The sequence below is a fragment of the Lathyrus oleraceus genome, chromosome 4 (assembly GCF_024323335.1).
Source record: "Lathyrus oleraceus cultivar Zhongwan6 chromosome 4, CAAS_Psat_ZW6_1.0, whole genome shotgun sequence".
Taxonomy (NCBI): domain Eukaryota; kingdom Viridiplantae; phylum Streptophyta; class Magnoliopsida; order Fabales; family Fabaceae; genus Lathyrus; species Lathyrus oleraceus.
Window position 1 is genome coordinate 204924088 of NC_066582.1, and position 7750 is coordinate 204931837.

At 38.9% G+C, this 7750-nt stretch overlaps 1 long non-coding RNA gene across 1 annotated transcript; it reads right to left on the reverse strand.

Moving 5' to 3' along the window:
• Positions 1 to 207: 207 nt before the first annotated feature.
• LOC127074534 (uncharacterized) lies at positions 208 to 6666 on the reverse strand. The gene is made up of 2 exons (XR_007786028.1): positions 6304 to 6666; positions 208 to 617 (listed from the first exon to the last, which is right to left on the reverse strand). It is a non-coding gene; the product is annotated as an uncharacterized LOC127074534 (long non-coding RNA).
• Positions 6667 to 7750: the final 1084 nt, after the last annotated feature.

Genomic DNA, 7750 nt, shown 5'->3' on the forward strand with positions numbered 1-7750 from the left:
CATGTTTGTTACACACTTTTGAACCTAACTTGTGTTTAGACCTCATATCGAATTCCACTTTCATAATTCCATTCATAACCTTACGTAACTATCATTCAAATTCAACATACCCTTCATACACATTTCCAAAACAAGTCCATAAGACCAATTCCATTCAAATTTCATTTATAACCAACTTTCAAATTCCATACCATAAACACTTTCAAATGCATTCCATAAAATTTCAAGTCCATGATATTTCCATGCATATACAAATGTCATGCTATAAAGTCATTCATATCATTTACAAACCAATCCTTTACATCCCAATACCATTCAATTCACTTTAAAATCTTGGCTTCAATTTACAAATTGAATTCCATGAATAAAATTTAAGTTATACCTCATTACATCATAAATAATTCAAAACCATTTCTCACATGTACTAAACTTTAAAGCATAAATACATGTTCCTACCAATACAAATCCATATCAAAATTCACAAAAATCCAACTACGGAGACTTAATTCAAACAAGTCCTAATATACTAGACTAAGCTCCAAGACATTCACACCTTCATGTTTTCCTTGCTTCATGCAATCTTCAAGAAGACCAAGCTTTTCTCTTCCTTAAAACACCTACAAAACCAAGGAGAAAACCACATCTTTAGGTTCACATTCATTTCAAACCATCATGAGCAATACGTTCATCAATTATCAAACATTAAAACCATGGCATAATTTCAATTTCAAAACCATTCATGCATAATATCAACATAGGATTACAAATCAACAATCAAGCATGCTCATTCAAGCAGCAATTCATCATAACCAATTCATATTTGTTCACAACACAACACATAAAGCTACCACCAAAACACATGGCAGTGCATATCATCACCTAACACATTTAACATAATTTAAAACTAACCCACTAACAAACTCAGCTAACTGGTTTCTAACACAATATTTCACTCAATCCAATTATTCACTACATAGAACTAACAGCATAAACGATGTTCAAAATCAGCAAGGCATTACCGTAGCAGGAAAAAAACAAGTTAACATGATAAATAACATAATTTGACAGAAACTAATTTGGAATTAACAAGTTACTTCATTTGCAGCAATTTTGATTTTCATGCTAAGAAAAATATTCTGCAAACAGCTCATAACCGATATTGGAACTCACCAATTGACTATCATCACAATCCTCACTAACCATTCAATTTATTTTTAACTAACTTTCATAACTAACTGAACTTGTAACTAACCGAATTTGGACTTTTCAATCCAACTAACCTAACCGTTTCTCCAACTAGTTCTAACTAACCTAATAACCTATAGCAAACTCTAACATAATTGAGAGAGGGGATAGCTAACAGAAGCATAGAATCAAAATGGTATAAAAGTAATCACTCTGCATCAAGCTCGCAACTGCACTCTGCATAAGTTCATAGCACTCTGCATCAAGCTCTCAATCTCACTCTACATCAAGCTCTCAGCAACCTCACTCTGCAGAAAGTCACAATCTCCACTCCAAGCTTTGTTATTTATTATTAATTGTTAGTTTATTATTAATATTATTTGTTATTTGACTTAGTCTACACTGATTGTGAGAGAATCGTGCTTGCAGTTTGTTACCTTTGATTATGCCTAAATTGTAGGGAGTTAGTATTGCTTAGTGGCCCTGTTTTCCAGCTACCACTTAGGAAGTATTCAGTTTCTTTTGTAAGCTATTTATATAGCAATATTCTTTCTAATAAAACGACTGTTATCAGATTTGTTAACATCTGGTATCAGAGCGAGAGAAAAGAACTCACAAGAGTGCAACAAAAGAGTGTTTGGGATATGGGATCCGAAGTTGGATTTTCTGCACCCTCCATTCCCAAATTCGATGGAGATTACGATCATTGGAAAATGGTCATGGAAAATCTCTTGAGATCCAGAGAATATTGGTTTGTGGTGGAGAACGGTTACACGCTGCATAGAGAAGGAGAAGTGCAGACAGATGCGCAGAAGAAGACCCTGGATGATTTGAAGCTTAAGGATTTGAAGGCGAAGAATTATTTGTTCCAATCCTTGGACAAATCAATTCTTCGAACCATCACCAAGAAGGACACCTCTAAGCAGTTGTGGGACTCCATGAAGATGAAGTACCAAGGGAACGATCGGGTCCGGCGTGCTCAGCTCAATCGACTCCGACGAGAATTTGAAGTGTTGGCTATGAAACAGGGGGAGTCAGTTAATGACTACTTCGGCAGGGTGATGACCATAGCCAATGACATGCGAAATTGCGGTGAAGACATGACAGATGTCAAAATCATAGAGAAAATTCTGCGAACACTGATAGAGAAATGGAATTACATTATGTGTTCCATTGAGGAAGCTAACAATGTTGATACGCTCACAGTTGATGCCTTGCAAAGTTCCCTCTTGGTCCATGAATAGAAGTTTAGGAGGGAACCAGATGAAGAACAAGCGATGGAGGTTTCTTATGGTTCTTATGGTGACACCGGTGGTCGAGGTCGAGGGAGACACACCTTCAGAGGAGGAAGAGGTCGTGGACGAGGCTGGCAGAGCTACAACAAAGCAACAGTTGAATGTTACAAATGCCACCAATTAGGGCATTTTCAATATGAATGTCCTAATCTTGAGAAGACGGTTAACTATGCTGAGATGAGCAAGGATGAAGAGATGCTTCTTATGGCTTATATTGAAGCATCAGAGGAAAAGGGACATATTGTATGGTTCTTAGACAGTGGGTGCAGCAACCACATGAGCGGAGATCTCTCTCTTTTTTGTACCATGGAAGAAGGGTTCAAAAGAGAAGTTAGTCTAGGGAATCATATGAAGATGAAGGTTGTGGGCAAAGGAAGTATTAGGTTAAATCTTGCCGGTGTCCGTCATGTTGTTCAAGAAGTGTTCTATATTCCAGAATTGAAGAACAATTTACTAAGTATTGGACAGCTGCAGGAGAAAGGTTTGGCTTTTCTAATCAAGAACAATGAATGCAAAATCTATCACCCATCGAAGGTCCTTATCCTTGAAAGCATAATGACACTCAACAAAATGTTCATATTGCTCTCGAAGACCTCCTCGGTTGCCAATAAGTCAAGTGAATGCTGTTTCCAAACTGACATCCACGAAATTGCTCATCTATGGCACTGCAGGTATGGCCACCTTAGCTATACTGGACTCCAAACTTTGGCGAGCAAGAACATGGTTAAAGGCTTGCCAAATCTTGGAGAAATCATTGCTTCTAGAAAAACGAATGTTGTATGCATTGGGTGTTTGAAAGGAAAACAACACAGGGAGATCATGCCAAGAAAAGCCACATGGAGAGCTGAAGCCCGATTGGAGCTTATACATGCCGACATATGTGGACCCATCTCGCCAATGTCACATGGTCATAAGAGGTACCTCATCTGTTTTATTGACGATTTCAGTAGGAAAGCTTGGGTGTATTTTATTGCCTACAAGAGTGATGCATTTTCTACTTTCAAGCAATTTAAAAGTCGGGTAGAAAGGGAGTCCGGTTTATTTATAAAATGCTTGAGAACTGATCGTGGAGGTGAGTTTACCTCACACGAGTTTACTGATTATTGTAGACAAGAAGGGATAAAACAAAAGCTCACCACAACCTACACGCCACAGCAAAACGGAGTTGCCGAAAGGAAAAACCGAACTGTCATGAACATGGCCAGAAGTTTGCTTGTCGAGAAGGAAATGCCTAAGGTTTATTGGCCTAAAGTGGTTAGTTGGGCGTTCCATGTGCTTAACAGGAGCCCCACCTCTGCTGTAAAAGAAATGACTCCCGAAGAGGCTTGGTCCGGAGTGAAGCCCATAGTCGAGCACTTTAGAGTTTTTGGCTGCATTGCTCATGTCCATATTCCAGATGCTCGAAGAATCAAGCTTGATGACAAGAGCACTAAGTGTGTTTTATTTGGGGTAAGTGCCGAGTCGAAGGGATATAGGTTATACAATCCCATTAAAGGAAATATCATTGTTAGCAGGGATGTCGTGTTCGAAGAAAATAAGAAATGGGATTGGAACACAAGTCACTCAGAGTTTCGCAATGATCAGCTTGAATGGGGAGATATGGATATTACTATTGCTGACCAAGAGAGTGATACAGTGACACCACAAGATCAGTCAAAGCATGAAGAAACCATTGAGTACAGTGGAGATATAGGTCACTCAACAGATGAGAATGAGGAGGTTGAGAATGCAGCTGGAATTGAGATTGCTACTGAGGATGAAAATGCAGTAGCTACAACTGAAAGTTCGGCAGTAGAAGGCCAGCGTATTAGAAGAACTCCAAGGTGGATGGATGATTATGTGGTGAACTCTATTGTCGCAAACTCTGACATTGCAGCAAGTTTTGACCCCCAATACTTTGACGAAGCTGTGCTAAATAACAATTGGAAGAAAGCCATGGATGCTGAAATTCAGTCCATCGAAAAGAATGGAACCTGGACTCTAGTTGAATTACCAAAGGGAGCGGTAAGCATAGGGGTCAAATGGGTGTATAAAACAAAATTGAATCAACATGGTGAGATTGACAAGTATAAGGCTCGCTTAGTAGCGAAGGGATATGCGCAACAACATGGAATTGATTATGAAGAAGTATACGCGCCGGTGGCAAGGCTAGACACCGTACGTATGATCTTGGCTCTTGCTGCGCAAAGAAGCTGGGTTGTGTATCAGCTGGACGTGAAGTCTGCATTCTTACAAGGTGAACTTACAGAGGAGGTGTACGTTGATCAGCCAAAAGGCTATGAAGTGCAGTATGAGAAGACTAAGGTATACAAGCTACAAAAAGCTTTATACGGCCTTAAACAAGCACCGAGAGCTTGGTTTATCAGGATTGAAGCACACTTCAGAAATATGGGTTTCGATAAAGAAGCAAGCGGACAAACCTTGTTCACCAAGATCAATCAACAAGGGAAGCATTTGATAGTTAGCCTATATGTTTTATGCTGGAAACAATGAAGCCATGTTGAAAGAATTCAAACAATCAATGATGGAGGAATTTGAAATGTCTGATTTGGGAAGAATGCACTACTTCCTTGGCTTAGAGGTTATGCAGCTCGACAGTGGAATCTTCATCTCTCAAAAGAGATATGCCGAGGAGGTCTTGAAGAAGTTTAGGATGGAGGAAAGCAACTTGGCCCTAAATCCTACTGTTCCTGGAGTTAAAATTGATAAAGATGATACTGGTGTGACATTAAACAGCTCCATATTCAAACAACTTGTTGGTAGCTTGTTATATTTGACAACTACCAGGCCGGATCTGATGTATGCAGTTAGTGTAGTCAATAGATATATGGCAAAACCAACTAAGATGCACCTTTTGGCAGCAAAGAGAATACTTAGGTATCTGAACGGAACTGTGTGTTTTGGGATTTTCTATCAAAAATTAGGAAATCAGGAGCTTGTGGGATACACAGATAGCGACTATGCCGGATGTATCGATGATAGGAAAAGTACCTCAGACTATGCCTTCATACTTAGCAATGCAGTTGTAGCATGGTCATCAAGGAAGCTACCTATAGTCACACTCAGCACCACAGAAGCAGAATTTGTAGTTGCGTCAGCCTGTGCCTGCCAACTGATTTGGATGAAAAGGGTTCTGTCTAAGTTAGAGTACAATGGAAGCAAAAGTCCGGTGATTTTTTGTGACAACAGTTCTACCATCAAACTCTCAAAGAACCCAGTTATGCATGGCAAGAGCAAACATATTGATGTGCGCTTTCACTTCCTCCGTGATTTAGTAAATGAAGGAAAGGTTCAATTGAAGTATTGCGGCACCAAACAACAGATAGCTGATATCTTTACTAAGCCGCTTAAGCTTGAAGTCTTTCAAGAGCTGAGGAAGAAGCTTGGTGTATGTGACATCTCAAAGATAAACTAGACAGTCTAGTTTAGGGGGAGAATTGTTAGTTATTATTAATTGTTAGGTTATTATTAATATTATTTGTTATTTGACTTAGTCTGCATTGATTGTGAGAGAATCGTGCTTGCAGTTTGTTACCTTTGATTATGCCTAAATTGTAGGGAGTTAGTATTGCTTAGTGGCCCTGCTTTCCAGCCACCACTTAGAAAGTATTCAGTTTCTTTTGTAAGCTATTTATATAGCAGTATTCTTTCTAATAAAACGACTGTTATCAGATTTGTTAACAAGCTTCACTCATGTTTCCTCTCAACACCTCGAATCCTCTCACGTTCACTGAGTTCGAGTCTAGCAAACGAACAAGAACACAACAACAACAAGAAATCTCGAGAAGAAGAAGATCAAGCCAAGAAAGAGAAAATTGTATACCTGTGTGCGTCACATCTCCAGTTCAGTTAGTATTCTATCTCCGATTCGCTTTATGTTCCTCTTCAACTCTGCACATAATTTTTGATTCAAACACGAGACAATTTTGATCCTGTTCGTCCTATCTTTGCACACAACATGAGCTACGTTTGGATGATGATAGAAGTTCAGAGATGGAAACTGATGTTGAGGCCATTTACGTCGTCATTTTTGTTTCAAACCTACCTTTGAGAGAGAAGATACGAAGCCATGGAATCCATTGTTTGAAGCTACACCTTGAGGTTGCGCCTCTGAGTTTTGAATGTGTACGCGTTTTAGACTAGGTTGCATCGGTTGGAAGGTCGGATCTAGTTGGGCCTAAGGCCCAAAGATTTTTTTTTTGCTAATCACATCTCTGTTATCATCAAGCCTGGAGTTGTCCCTTTTTTGTTTGTAGGGAGAAGGTTTCGGTGGCCTAAGGCCCAACCATTTTTGGCACTCCCACCAGGGCCTGCACCTCCCTCTTGTTAGAGCCCATACTTTTCTTAGTTAAGCTTTTTTTTGTTTTTTGTTTTGTTGTTCTATTTTTATTTAAATTAGATTAATTAGTGAATTTTGATTAGGCTATAGTTAGGTCCTTGATAATTGAAGGGTAAGGATTTCTGATTAATTAGGATCTTGAGGTAATTAAATTTAGGAATTTAATTAGAATGATAATTATGATTAATTAGAATATTAGTTGATTTTAGAACCTAGTTAGATTTCTAAAAATAATTAGGTTTTGAAAATTGATTAGAATAGTAATTTTTGAACTTGATTAGATTTTTAGATTTTTTAGTTAAGCTAGAGGCGACAATCGACTTAAGGATCAAGACTCTTGAGGTATACGGTGATTCAGCTCTGGTAATCAGTCAGGTAAAAGGTGATTAGGAGACTCGGGATAGCAAGTTGATACCTTACAAGGAGCATATCAGAAAACGGATACCCTACTTTGATGAAATCTTTTTTCACCATATTTCTAGGGAAGAAAATCAGTTAGCTGATGCTCTAACCACGTTGGCATCTATGTTCAAAGTCAAATGGAAGAATGAAGCACCACCCATCCATATTGACCACTTAGATGAACCAGCATATTGTCTAGCAATTGAGGTTGATCCTGATGATAAGCCCTGATTCTACGACATAAAGACATTTCTGGAGAAACGGTAATATCCCGAGGGTATATCCATTACCGATAAGAAGGCTTTGAGAAGGCTCTCTTCCAAGTTCTTCCTAAACGGTGATGTGTTATATAAGCAAAATTATGACTCTGTACTGCTCAGATGCATGGATACAAACGAAGCTAGTACAATCATAAAATCCGTACATGAAGGCTGCGAGGGTGTACATGCAAAGGGTCCTGCTATGGCCAAGAAGATCCTTCGGGCTGGGTATTACTGGACGATGGTGGAGGTTGATTGTTACAACTTTG